At 39.1% G+C, this 15000-nt stretch overlaps 1 long non-coding RNA gene across 1 annotated transcript; it reads left to right on the top strand.

The window, feature by feature from the left end:
- The first annotated feature begins 7883 nt into the window (after positions 1–7883).
- On the top strand, positions 7884–12143 carry LOC129407489 (uncharacterized). Its single transcript, XR_008631563.1, has 2 exons — positions 7884–8723; positions 9741–12143. It is a non-coding gene; the product is annotated as an uncharacterized LOC129407489 (long non-coding RNA).
- Positions 12144–15000: the final 2857 nt, after the last annotated feature.

The following is a 15000-nucleotide window of genomic DNA, read 5'->3' as shown; positions in this document are numbered from 1 at the left end:
CCTAGGACAAAAATGCGTCCTTATTTAGAAGAGCTTGGTCTTTCTTCCTGCTTCCATGGAAATGTTGGCTATAATGTTCCACACTTCAGCATAAAACATCAGTCTTCATGGAGAATGTTCCGAAGTATCATTTTAACATTCAGTTTCAATGGAATCATGCAGGTGACGTGCCAACTCCAGAAAGTTACGCACTGTACCTTAAAGGTATCCAGGCTGGTGCCACCTAGTGCATCCGCTCAATTTCATTTCTCTCCAGCGACTAGGTCAGGAATCAGAATACACTAGACGGTTCGCAAAAACCCCAGAAGAACAAGTTCGGGCACCAGCCAATTAGCGAAGAGTCATACATTCTGTGTTGGCAACGATTCCTGAGATTGAGGATTTAAAGCTGGAACAAAGAGAATGTTTGGTGAATTTCATCAAGGGCAAAGATGTTATTGCCCTTCTTCCTACGAAATTTGGGAAAAGTTTAATATACCAGTTAGCTTCGTAAGCGATGCATTACATACGTCACAACCAAATAGCAGCAATTGGTTAAATGAAAAAAAAGTACCCGCCTACCGTTGAGCGAACAAATTCAAACACTGCGAAGCCAGACGGTTTCTACAAAGTGAAACCAGCAGATGAATCAGGCTACCTTAAGGGTCCTATATTACACGAAATTTACTTTTGTGAGTTTTAAGCCATTTTAGAATGCTGTTGCCTCATTAAAAACATACCTGGAGTATGTTTTTGGAGTTGAGTAAACCCTGTATTATTAATCTGTCTACATCTCCAAAATTCAAATGTCCTGTTCCACCTTGTGATGTCATGAAGCAGTAGTTTTCAAGTTAACAGCTCTGTTTACCTTCAGTAGAAATCGCCAATTCCAAATCTGAAACTATCCAAATGATTTTAGTGAAGGTGTATGTAGTTTAAAAACACAGTAGCATTTCTTGTATTACCCCATGACATCACAAGGTGGAACAGAGTGTTTTCTGTTTGAGAAAATAACTCAGCCTAAATATGCAGGGTTTGTGTGATAAACATGTGTGAACGAAACAAAATATAACACAAGTCTGGGTATGTTTTTGATGTGGAAACAATATTATAACAGATCAGAAAATAGTGTAATATGGCCCCTTAAGAATATATCATGCTTCAAACATATTTAGCGTTTAAATGCCTAAGTGCCATGGCAACTGACGCCTCCTCTGTTTGTGAATAACTTTGTGCTTATTCATATTTTGCATGTGCCCATCTTGCACTGACCGGAGGGCCTTATCCATCACGATAATCCCAATGTGTTTACACAGTCTATGTTCTTTCAGCAGTTGTCATGAATGTGTCACTGTGTGTCTGAGTATTACTGGAGACATTCTAGTCAGACCTGAGTCACCCAGCCATCCGGACCCCCACCCGACACCAACCGGACCCCAACCCTGGAACCGCCGGCCCCGACCACATCTAAGACACAGTGCGCCACAACAGCCCATAAAACACTAAACAGTCTATTTATTGCTCAATGTTGATACTTACAACCAAATGAGTTTTACTTCTAAACGCATTTGTGCCAGGGTTGTGAAATTATACGATTCAGCTATTTCTCATTGTCAATAATAATCTTAGGTCTTTTTAATCAAGCTCAGTAAAAAGTCAGTAAAAGCATGTAGTCTTAAGCAGAGTTCAGAGTTTGGAGGAAGACATTTTTACTCATTTTTGTGCTAAAGGGCAAGGATTAAACCTCTGTGTTCAGGAAATTAATATTGAAAGCCAATTTAATTGCTTTTAATAAGGTTAAAATCAAATAAAATAAATTGAGGTAGTTCAGTTTGAGGAAGAAATGTGTGACTCATTTTTTTGCATTGCTCAATCCTATATATCCTCGTATCCCTATCCATGGAAGTCAGAGAAATGAGAAATTATGACCATTGCCATAGTGATTAACAATTTATAACTCTATCTTTTGAATAGGTCCTCAAACTGTCACCTATAACAGGAAGCTCAAGTCATGTTTGTGAAGTCTTTCAGATCTACCTGTGCCCTATACGGAGAAACAGGAAATTATAGTAGGTGACTCTGGGTCTATGCTGGGTGGCGGAAGACTTGTAGCACGTTGTGGCTTTTCACAGGTCGTCGTAGTAACCTATGTGGTGTCTTAACCGCATGGCTGAGGTGAGATGGAATATGGTTTTACTTTATACTTTGTCTTGTACAAATATCAACAATCCAAAATTAAGTACAGGGCTGGGTGATACGACAACAAAAACAATTCAGAGGTTCACGATTTTCTCTTTGATTGTTAACAATGATAAAAACAAATTTAAATGTTTTCAATATTCATTTACTGAAAGAAATGTTCAAATTTGTTCTATCAAAGTCTGAACTCCAAACCACATGCTTTTACTGAGGGTGGACTGCTGACCTCTCCATTTAAAAGCTCTAAGCATCATTGACGATTAGAAATGTCTAAATCTTAATTAAAGTTTTTATTGATTGCACAACCTTACGTAGAAGCATTACAGAATATTTGCAACATGTTTAGCTTTTTGCTCTTGAGAGAAATTACTGCATATTTGAAAACCTTTGAAACTAGCAGTAGGTCTGTGGATAAAAGTTCTAGTCATTCAAACATGCAAAAAAAAAAAAAAAACAGAACAAAATGTGTTTCTCCAGTGATACTTTAAACAACGTTAAGAGCAATAATGAATCCATGGGGTTTGGCTTCTGTCATATAAATAAATAGTAATAAAAAGAGTCAGTCTTGGGAACAGCTCTTTGAAATTAGCCAAAAGTCCCTGTCATATAAGAGAGCAAACTGTAGCTGGGAGCCTATAGTCTGTCAAATAGAGAAATTAATACATATTTGAATACATTTGAATCAACAGTAGGTCTATGGATAAAAGTGTAATGAATGTAATAATTAAAAAGTAATAATGAACGCATGGGTTTCAGAATGATGAAAAATTTTGACTGTTGTCTTAGCAAATAACAATTTTAACCTAGGCATGTCAGGAATGTAGATCAGGCTGTCTCTATGCAAAGTCATCATGTTAAGAGAGAGAGAAATATAGCTGTGAGCCTGTAGTCTGTTAAACGGTGCTAATATTGATGCTGAGCACTGAAGTCCACACAGTTAAGTGCGAGACGGTGCCTCGTGGGTCACTGTTTCATCAGTGGGCCAATATAGCGACACTGACATCATGGTTTGGACCTGTTACTGTGAGTTATGAGTAGTTCCACCACCTCGTTGTTTTCTATATTTGAAGTCCTGCTGCTGTTGCTGTACAAGGGGCAGACTGACTGAAGTGAGTCCAGTGCGGTTGAGTCATGACTGCAGGGGTCCGGCCCAGTCCCTGTGACCCGGGACCCAGCCAGAACTCAGGGGGGTGTGGGAGCGGATTTGTCAGATTAATCACAATCACATCAAAATTAAAATGGGTTCAATTAGCAAATCACAAAGGCTGATATTTTTAAAGATGGATTGTGTAACTTTTGTGGTGGAAGGTCCGCCACATGATTATCTTCTTGGAGATGTTACTGTTTGTCTTGTTTATTCCACAGTATGGAAATAAACTTAGTAATCACAATGAAAACTTAATAAGTAATAAGTTAATAGTCAGATCTATGGAGACGTAAGCCTGCACATAGCAAGAATTTATGTTTTTCATGGAATTTTGGAGCTATAACACACCTGTAATTGAATAAATGCAAGGCAGATATATATTTAATGCCATAGTATGGAACATTACATGTAAAGAAATACCATTTCTTCACCTTAGAAGTTACATAGTGCACCTTTAAGTACTATAATATCCTTCACACACAAGAAAATATTTTGTCTTATTCTGCATTGGAAGTTGCTTTGTACAAACATGTTCAGAAATGCGATTCTTGTATTACATTTAGAGTCTTTTCGTCAATTCTTCTAGACATGTTTAAAATGTGAACTTTGAACAGAATGCTCTTGTTACAACTTAAATCGCAAATCTAATCACAATCACATTGCTTGTCAGAAAATTGCAATTAGATATGTTTCTCAAATCATCGTACACTCACCCGGACCTGGGGGGTCTGTCAACCTCAAGTCTGTTTTGTGCCGTGTTTGGGAAGTGAGGGGAATAATAGACTGTGGTAATTGGTGCCCCCTGATTTCCTGGCAGCACCTGGAGAGTGTGTGTGTGTGTGTGTGTCTGTCCGTGTGTGTGTGTGTGTGTGGTGTGGGTGTGGGTGTGTGTGTGTGTAAGCCTTGACTAGAAATGGGATAATAAACAATAATACCAATTATCGGGATTAAAAAGATTATAACAATATTCATTTGTGGTACATTTTGTATCATCATTTACAAAAATAATCACCTTTATATGACCAGATTGGGCAAAAAAACAGCTACTTATGCTTCTCTAGATCATTGTTGTTTTCACTTACAAAAAAGTACATTTCTCATTAATTCTTAGACAAACTTTATTGATCCACAAGGGAAATTATTTGTACACAGTAGCTCACACATCACAATAAATATAATAACAAAGCGCAGAAATATAAATTATAGTAAAATAAAAAGCTATTCAAAGCAATAAATTCCATAAGATTTTTAAACACTTTCTAATTTGAATGTTAAATAATAATTTGATCTAATTTTGATATTTGTGTCAATCACATTTATTTTGGTTGTAATAATCGAGACACATGTTTTCAGCGCTGCCCCATGCCTAGCACTGACACACAGGCTGAGGAGCAGGGGTAAACACAGGGCCAGGGGGATCTCCATCAGGACCGGACCATGCTTTAGTGGTGAGGTCATGAGGGACAGAAATATAACCTTACTGCAGTCTCACGTGAAGCACTATTTTGCTTTAAAGTATCACTCAGTTAGTGTTAGCAGTAGCATCTTATTATGACAGTATTAGAGAGTGTGTTGGTGGGGTCCCCGGTCAGAGAGTGGCAGTTGTGTGGAGTGTGAGCGTTACCCGTGCGTTGGGTAACTCAGTGATTGCCCAAGTTGTTGTGATGGTGTTGTAACACATTGGATCTGTCCAGTGTTTGTGTCATGTGAGCCTGGTTCTCTATCTGCAATGCCACTGTGTGTGTGTGAGTGTGTGTGTATGAGTGTGTTTGTGTACGAGCGTGTGTGTGAGTTTTCATTAGAGAAAGAACAAAAAGCAGCGCGTTCTGTGTGTGTTTGCGTGACTTCAGAGGTGCGGCTTCTCAAAGGGCAGACAGGTCAAAGGTTAAGTTTGACTCACGGCCTCTGGAATTTATTTTTTTTACAAAATACAGAATGGCAAAAGCCCATAGTGCCACAGGAAATGATCGCTCATTACAAATAAGGAGATTAGATGTTCTCACAAATGCCTTTTTGGATCTAATGCTTTGTTCAGAACACAGGAAACTAACTCACGTGGGGTTTTCCCTACCTACCACTCTAACTACCTCTTTGACATACCTACTACTTCAAACACCAGTCCTGATTACAAAAATAAGTTAATAATTTCCCCAAATATAATTCAAACATGTTTCACATTCGTAACATCTTAAGAACTAAGTTAGACGAGCAGCTCATGAACATGCATTGAAACCAGAGTGATCCACAAAGCTCCGTGCAAAGCATTTCTAATTGTCAATTTTGCAAAGGTGAAGAGGTTTTTATTATCACATTTATATTTATATTTAATGTATTTCCTGTGATCTATAAAAATACCAAACAATTATATTTTGATACCGTTCTAGACACAATATGTAATAGGCGCATGTTGTTAACTGTAATTACTGGTGTAAAATCATTTTAAGTAAACAATCAAGAAAAGTCATTACAAACACAACTTGTAATTAACCACAAATTGTAAATTGTATTTTTAGATCTTACTCTTATTCTTCAAACCAGTTTACAGAGAGAATGAAAAAATTATCCGTCATTTGATAATTTGAGAAGGGAGATTTCTTGTACGAGGCATGAGGTGTGACACATTTAAAAAAACTACATAAAAAACATTACATTTTCTATTTTTTTCTTTGTTTCTGCTTAAAATTTTAAAACCTTACCTTTTACAAAATTATGAGATTTTATTTGGTTGCTTTTAACATTTTATGATTTATGGCTTCTTTAAGAGACTGCACAGAATAAAACCTAAGATATACTGCTCTTCAAATTGGCCAAATTAGCCTATGTAGTTAACTATAAGACTTTCTATAAATTGTAAGTTTCCATAAATAGTGAGAATGACGAGGAGAGCCCTGTAGCTCCTGGTGCAGCTTCTGGAAGTAATTTAATGAATTGGAAAACAACAGTTATAAAGTTTGATAGGATTTACGCATGCAGAGTTTTATTACTGTGAACGCAGCTTGATTAAGAGATTATCTGGACCTTCACACATTTTCATACACTCAAGAAATCATCAGATATCTTATGTTTTTATGTCATTTAAAAATGTGGTCTCAACCTCTATTACATAAAGAGGAGATTTTGCATTTTGCAGTGCATTTCAAAGTTGTAAAAGTATTTATTTTGGCAAATTATTTTCACTCTTAACACTCATCTGACTGTGTAACATTTATACACAAATATAGATTTCCTACTGATAAAAAGTGTACAAAGAAAAATAGCAGGTTTAATACTAAATTTTGCGCTTTACAACTATTTAAAAAAAACTATTAATTACAATACATCATTTGGCTTTATTCACACTAAATTTCCAAGCGTTTTAAAGTGATTGTAATATTTTTTTTTTTTATTATTATTATTGTTTACATTTTAAATGTTAAACTACTTTTGCTGATAGCTTCTTGAGTGTTTCTAAAACTTACACACAAACCATCACCTCAAATTAATCTGCACATTTTTTTACAAATTGGAAAGAAATAATCCATACACTGGTTTATGCTTTAAATGTTTACTAAGCACTTTACAAATCATTACTAAATATTTATTCATGCATGCACCATAAATACACTTCATTACATACAGTACAACTTCCCATAACTTAACAGCAAATGGTGAACAGACTTACAGAGGTCATTCCCCAGTCAACATGAAGAAACTATAAAAAGCGTGCTCCAAAGAGGATAAAAAATCATAAGTTTCAACCCAAAAATGCAGAGTAGGTCCTCAATGAGAGACTTAAAAATGGTTTTAGTCTCGTGCTTGGTCTGTCTTTGTTAGTGGATTTGCCCAGGCTCATGACTCAGTATTGCTCATCGTGTAGGAGAGCATTCGCCCGCCATTTCTGAACACTTTTCTTTGTTCTTGCATGTTTACTTTTGCCCACTAAACTACTACAATTTACTAACTTTTCCAGACTATTTCAACTTTTTTGTCAAGTTTCAAGTTTATTTCATCATTTATTCAATTTTTACAAATGCTATTATAAAGTCTAAAGTTTCTCGTGTGGGGGATGGGAGTACAAGGCATTTCCCTACCAAAAGTGCGATTGGATTTTTGATACCCTTTTTCACCAAATCTTTTTGTAATTCTCATCTGTAGCTTCCTCCCAGCTTTATTCTCATTCAGAAGTATCCATTACCTGCTATAAAGTTAATCATTTCTAAAGGGCTTCACAACATAGGTGTAATCGCACGTTTGTTTGAGGGAGGAACGGAAATAAGCTCCCTCCTAAAAGGAAAGTTATCAGCTATAAACTTAACCGTATGTGCCATATCTGCCCACGCACACATATCTTTGTTCAGCTCTTCAAGGCTCGGACACTTCAAAGGTAAACAACATCAGTGTTTTGAAATATAAAGCAGGTTTGACTTAAGGGAGACAATAGGTGGAGGTGTTTGTACAGTATCCATTTGTTTGGTGATTAATTACTAAGTTGAGTTTTGGGATGGGCAACCAATTCACTTTTCTAGGGCATTCTCTGCAGCGTCTTTTTTTTTTTTTTTTTTGAGTGTGAGGAGGGAGTGGAGGTTGATCGGTAGTACATTGTAGTTGGTGGCTAAATCTTGTAAAGGGTTTCCTAATATGGGCCGTCTTACAGCAGTGCCCTCCCCCCTGGGCCATCCCCTCCACCTCTCAGCCAGTGATCACACAGCTCGGGTACGACTCACTTCCTCATTAATTGGCTGAAACCAGTTCTTACAGGAACCGCCTGTGATAAATGTGAGAGTTCTGAGAAGTCATTCATTTCTGCGCGCTGCAGCGGCAGAGGAGGCACTGCAGGGGAGTTGAACGGGTTCACCGCTGTGTGAGAGAGAGAGAGCGAGGGAGAGAGGGAGTGAGCATGTGTGTACGCAGACTGAGAGGAGCTGAGCGCACTCAATACTGCAGACGCCACAGACGCTCCAGCCACGCACCGCACACTTCTGCTTCTCCTCTCTCTCTTCGTCTTTGTCTCTTGTCTTTTTAGTGAAAAAGCGTCTTATTAGCTGAAGCCGGGGCACAGACTGTACTTTTTTCTCTTTCCTGTTTGTGTGTGTGGGGGGATGCACCCGTTGATCCCTCCGTCTTTCTCTCTTCTCTCAGAGGAAGCGAGAGGCCGACACTGTACAGGAGATAGGACAGCATGCCTCTCTTTGTTGCTGCCCTTGGGCTGGTGAGTAACAATGATGTGACGTGATTTGCACCCCCCACCCCCATTCTTCCCTTCCCTCCCTCTTTCCCTCCTTTTCCTCTCTCCCTCTCTCCTCTCTTGTGTTGTTGGACATAGGCTCCACTGCTGGGTGCGGCACTGCAGAAGCCCTTCAGAGACACTTGGAGGCCCAGAAGGCCGAGCGGCTCTCGGCATCCGAGAGGGGTCCCAACTGTAAGTACAGGGGCCTCAGCCCCATTCACTCACATCTGCGCGCCAAAGAATATGGCCCCTCACTTCTGCCTCTCTTTCACTCTCTCGCTCCTCTGTTGTCCCTCTTTATCTAATCCTCCTTTTAGGGCTATGGGCTTCTGTTACCTAATCCTAGGACCACCAGCATCCTGTCAAACTTTAGTTTTTATTTACTTTTGACCAAGTCACTTTTTTAAATTTAGACTTAAGTAGTTTGAGATTTTACTACTTTGATAGTTTAGAGCATGGGACTAATTTAGGGCCTGAGTGACGGAGTGTGAGCGCTGCACTAGGCGGGCTGAAGGGAGGAGGCGAAAGAGGAGAGGGGGAGGGCAGAGGAGAGGGGCCACTGAGGGGTCTGCCTTCTCCCTGTATTCAAGTGTACTACTGTAGCATGGGGCGTGCTGACTCATGCTCTGTCTTACCAATGGGAGAGTGTGTGTGACTGTGGTCACTCCCCTTAGTGTCACACACACACTTGCACTCAGTGCCCCGCCTGAACTCAGCGCTGACTCTGGACCAGGGCGGGGGCCCCTCCACTAGTGACAATCCATCAAAACCCCTGTCTACAACAAAAAGAGCCAGTTGTAGCACTAGCCGATTTCTCTTTAAAAGACTCTTTTCTCTTTGCTACAGCTCATTCGGCTTTCTCTCACTTGATTCATTCTCTACTCGCTGATTCATTGAAAACCATTATTCTTTTTTACATGCTAACTCGGATGGAGCCAAAGAAAGGGTAGACTTTGAGTTGCATAAGGACAGATTAAGGCATTTCTAGAACAATGTTCCTTTTTTCTTGTAACTTGAGCCTCCTGCAGTTACAGGAGAGAAGCAAGGCAATTTAAGTTGGTGGAGGCAGGCTGCAGGCTGGGGTCAGTGGGGGCGTTTGGAGAGAGGTGGTGGGGGTTGCAGCGTGTTTTATTACCCCTGATCTCTATCTGTCCTGCACATGGAGCTGCGGCATCAGGAGCCCTCACGGACTTCTTTGCTTCTTCACAGGGACACTGTAGCTTCAGACATGGATCTTCTACCAGGCTCTTCACGATGTGCTCCTTTGTGCTGCATTGTCATCTCACCTCGGGCTCCAGCACCAGGGGAAGTGTGGGTGGCCGAGAGTCCCAAAGCTTCAGAGGACTTCTGCACTAATTTCTACTCTCCTTTCAGCTGATAACCCTCCATTATCTGCCTCCGTCTGGTTTCCTTCTTATTGTACAAACTTGTTTATGTTGAACTTGGACTTGCAGTTACTTGCTTGTGAAGTCTTTAGTAATTATTTCTGCTAAGGTAGGTGGTAGCCTAAATCTTGGGATATTTCAGTTGTACTATAGACTGTATATTTCAGCATGTGTGGGATAACTGAGTGGAATAAATGTAGCCAGTTAAGCATCAAGTTGTATATTTGAAGGACCTAACATCCCACGGCGCTTTCAGTTAACCTTTTGAAAATTCAGATTATTTTTTGAAGGAATATGCTTCTTGCTGTATTCCCTTGTGGATATTTTTCATTTTAAGGCTATTTTCAGTTGTCGATTTCATAGTAGTTTGTAACTTGTAGATCAGTGGGTCAGTAGTAGCAAAGATATGAATCCTGTGTAGTCTATTGTATTAACTGTTGAGAATAGTTTACTTTTGGCAGGGAGAACATAAATTCTCAGTCAATCAGTGTACTGGTCCTTTGTCTGCTCGTATTGTTCTGCTTACAGGAAGAGCCATGAGTCAGCCTGGGGGCTTTACCAGATGCAGTCCTATACTACAGTACAGTATAGAGTGAGTGGTATTTTTGGCTTAGTCTAGTTTAGTGTGGTCATTTCCATTTTTCCTGAATTAAATTAGAACAGTATATGCTAATAGTCTGTCCCAAAGTCTCGCCTCTTGTCATTTACTCCTCTGTTTCAGTTAACAGAGTCAGGCTGGCTGCTTTTCTTTGTCTCCATAGCCAGGGAGCTGTGTGCCTTTTAGATCTTACATCATCTCCCTAGCACCACCTAACGCCTTATTTCTAATCCATCTTTGTCTTTCCTTTCTTATCGGAGCACAAATCTATCTCTTTTTCCCCTAAAATCTCCACCAAAATATAGTATTTTTGGTGCTGGGTCCTTGGCGCTGCTGTGCTGTGCTACGCTGGACTGAGTAGAGCAGGCACGGGCGGAGGGAAAAAAAGCTCAGAGTGAAAAGCGTCTGTGGTGTTACCTCAACTGAACCTTCCAATGAACTCGATGCACTGCCCCAGTCACGGAGCCAGGAGACGAATCACTCGAGTAGATTCAAAACAGAGGGGTACTGTTAAGCATGCTGAACCCTTTGCTCCTGCTCAGCTCACAGCATTCTCCTCTCCTCTGCCACGGTAAGTACGATTAGGATTTCTTCTCCTTTATTGTTAGTGTACATGTGAGCCACGGACATGTTCGGCACTCGGTTTGTCAGATAGCTTATCAGACTGGTGTTGGCTGTTAAGATTACAAGGCGACAACAGTCTGTAAGCTGTCTGACATTTTGAGCTTATTCATCTGATCCTGCTTAGTCCTCTTCTCGTATTGTCTTTGTCTCACTTAGCATCAGTTCCCGTACGGAGGTGTGTTCTGCTATGGGAACACTGAAGTCACCCTTTTGTTTATTTCCTCTATGATGACGTTTGTGGAGGTTTTTTACGAGGAACTGTTTCTCACTTGTTGGTGCTAATACTTTCATGATTTATCCGCTTCACCATGCGTGCTTTTTAGTTGGCTTTAGCTGTTGAATTTCCAGAGAATCCAGACAGAACACACCTCATTGCAACACATTGTATTGTGACACCCAGTTCTAGGTATGGTACACGCAGTGCTCAGCTCCCTTCCCTTTTACACTTCCCTCTTTTCTATAACAAAGAACTTCCCACAGTTGCTCAATAACACTTTTTTGTTGGACTGTGCATTTTATTACAATAGCTTATCATAAGGGTTTTTGTCATGTAAATTCCTAGTGGGAAATTATTGTCTGTTCACTGGTTACTATTCTACTTTAATTTTTTTTCAATTTCTTCTAGATTTAAAACATTTTGGTCTGAAAAGCACAAATTTGATTTTTGGAATTGACTCTATTCTACAAAACAATTTTATTTTTTAAATTTCTTCTAGACGTAAAACATTTTGGTCTTAAAAGCAAAAATTAGATCATTGGAAAAGACAGGAATGGCTTTCTGGCTGAGGGAGTGTGTTTTTCTTGGCTGTTTCAGAATGTCCTGTTCCATGAGGGAGCCCCCTTTTGGCATGTGCCTCACTACGTGTTTGTAAGCTTCTAGAAATTCTCTCTGTACTCCAGAAAGTGTACTAAATGTTTACGTCATGTTTGTACCTGGGTTATTTCAGAAATGTACTCTTGTTTTTGTCAGTTGTCTTCTTTCTAAATAAAGTCCATTCAAAAGAGTTTCCTTGTCTCCCTTCTCTTCATTTGTGTGATAACTTAAGTCTGTGCCATAGCTGACCCCTGGGCCTCACATGTCAGATACCAAGCCCATCACAACTCCAATTTCCCCGGCTAAGGTTTCACGTCCGAGCGGTTATCACATTACCAATTTGCTCTGTGCACCCTGACATCATCTCCATTTCAGATTCCAAGTCGAAGCTTTACTGTGAGTTATGGAGAATCTCGGCTACAGTCCGGCTCCTGTTCCAGAGCTTGGCATGTTCATATGCCTCTCACATGACCTGGGAGAGGGGTTTTACTAGTATTACAATTGAGCAGGAAAAACAGATGGGCTTTCAATATAAATACATGATGTAACATTATTATATCTTACTGAATGTGAATATTCATTTTATACTTTGTCCTAACTGTACCTGGGTGATTAAAGCTGCACTGTGTAACTTTTCTGGTGGAGGGTTTACTATTGCGTACTTGTTTCCATGGAGATGTGTGCTTTGAGTGTTCAATCTTGTATTTATTATTAGTAGTATTATTTGGTCATCTACAGCTTGGCAAGAATCAGAAACCAAATCAAAATTATGAGTGAAAGGATTTAGGCTGAATTAATTACTTATAATAAATATATCGAATTATTCATATATAATATCAATTTAATATATGTATATGTTAAATGTGTTATTTTATGGTATTGCTTTATCTCTATATCGTATTTTTTTTCTTGCTTCTAAATACATGTACAAATTCTTACTGTTTGTGTGGAGTCACCTCTCCACAGATCTGACCTGTATCATGGCGTGGTGACATTACCTGCTCGTCTCAGTGGAGGTGGACGTCTTTTACACCACACTGAAGAACATTCTAGGCAAAGCAATAACATCCCCATGGAAACAAGAAGCAGGTAGCGGACCCTCCACCTGAAACGTTACACAGTGCATCTTTAAAAACAAGTAAATAGACGATGCTCTTGGGCCTTCAGGTCATGCTGCATTTGACCTGACTGTTCCCATCATTGCCACACCCAGAGCTCCCCCACCCGTCCGCTCTCCCTCTCTCACCCCAGCCTCTTCATACCGCCCCAGGGCCCAAGCTGAAAACCCAACATGCAAATCCTGCCTGTCCAAACACGCCGGGGGTCTGATATTCAAATAACCACACAGCCTTTTGTCCTGGCTCCGTTCTCCCTCCATATGTGGCACATGATCAGTGTATATTCTGCTCCGGTAACACTGGTTTTCATTTAGGATGGATCAGCCAGCCCACTCCTCCTCCTCCCTTTACTACACTTTACATCGTCCTCTCCTCGTTTCCTGTGAAAAAAATGTATCTCCAGGTTTGTCACATACTTTTTGCTGAAGTTTTTCAATTTTATGTTGTCCATTTAAAAACAAAACAAAATGGCTTCCGATATTAATTTCCTGAAAATAAATAATCAAATAATAATTATCTTTTAACATAATCCAGGCCACTACATATATATATCACACCTCATAAACAAAAAACTTTCCATAGTCCTGCACCAGACAGATAAAACAATACCATGGGTATATAAAATGAAGCTTTATTTAACTCTACTCATCCTTGTTAATACAATAAAACAAGAAAATCAAACAAGAGCAAAAATAATATTTAAAAAGTGTTGAATTTCTTCCTCCTAAGTCTGAATCTGCTTCACACCACACACTTTTTACTGCTTTAGGATTTACTGTCTCCATTAAAATTTTGTATTATAGAATTAAAGTGTATTACTGATGATTCGAGATCACTGAATCTCAAATCTCAATTCAAATTTGATCAATTGTCCAGCCCTGCGACCACAGGGGGATGCTGAAATATCACCGGTCTCATCCACACCCACCCAAAAATCCACTCTTCTTACATTCGCCCACTTAGTTGCTCTCAGATTTTGTCTTATTACATTATTTTCACTGTGAAGATGTTTTTGCCTTTGCTCATACTACACATTAAGATTGTTTTGTCTTTTTTTGAGTAAAGGAGGAACATGCCAAACTTCAGTCAGTCAAAATCAGAGAAAAAAAAATTTAAAATGTAGAGAGATCAAGTTAACTTAAGAGCAAGTTAATATCTCAAATATTAAAACATTTTTGATCCACAAGGGAAATTATACAGACACAGTAGGCTAGCTCACACATCACAATGCATATAATGACAAAGAACTAAAATATAAAAGGTAATAATACATTCAAGTCAGTGATATGCAAAATTCGTAAGGAGAAATAGTGCAATGATTAAATAATGACTGCCATAGGGTTGTCTATTACATAAGGGTAAGTTGTGAGGTGCACTATATGAATTTTCTGTTGAATTTCATTAATTTTCTCACTTGGAATATTCCACAATATGGCAATAAATGTATCTGTTTCTATGGAGACAAGCAGGAGACTCCACCAGTCTGTTACAAGTCAGATATATGGAGAGACGACCCTATTCACCTATTCAAGATTGCATGTTTCTAGAAATTTTGAGCAATAATAAATAAATGTACATTGGATGAGTTTAATTAAGTGGAACCCCCAGTCCTCCAAAGTTATATAGTGCACCTTTAAATACAAACATCATAATGAGTTTATTTCTAAATGTTGGGTTCTCAGTAAGGGTACTACACTGAACAGGTTATGCAGGGTAGCATAGGCCTGGTGTTTATGTTGTGTAAACCATCTTGAATTGACGTCATCATCTATTATTCTGTGTTTGTTTAAGTTAGTTAATGCTTATCTTTAAGTATTTGTCAGAGCATTATGTACTAAAACAATAGTTAAAATCATTTCTAAACTTAAAGCTTTACCAAAAGACAACTATCAAAAGGCAGTAAAGATTTCATTTCTAAAGTGCCTTCTTT

The sequence above is a fragment of the Boleophthalmus pectinirostris genome, unplaced genomic scaffold, assembly GCF_026225935.1.
Source record: "Boleophthalmus pectinirostris isolate CB_2022bp ecotype Guang Dong unplaced genomic scaffold, ASM2622593v1 HiC_scaffold_12, whole genome shotgun sequence".
NCBI lineage: Eukaryota > Metazoa > Chordata > Actinopteri > Gobiiformes > Gobiidae > Boleophthalmus > Boleophthalmus pectinirostris.
The sequence above is the reverse complement of the archived record's forward strand: the minus strand, read 5'-3'. Positions and strand labels throughout refer to the sequence as shown.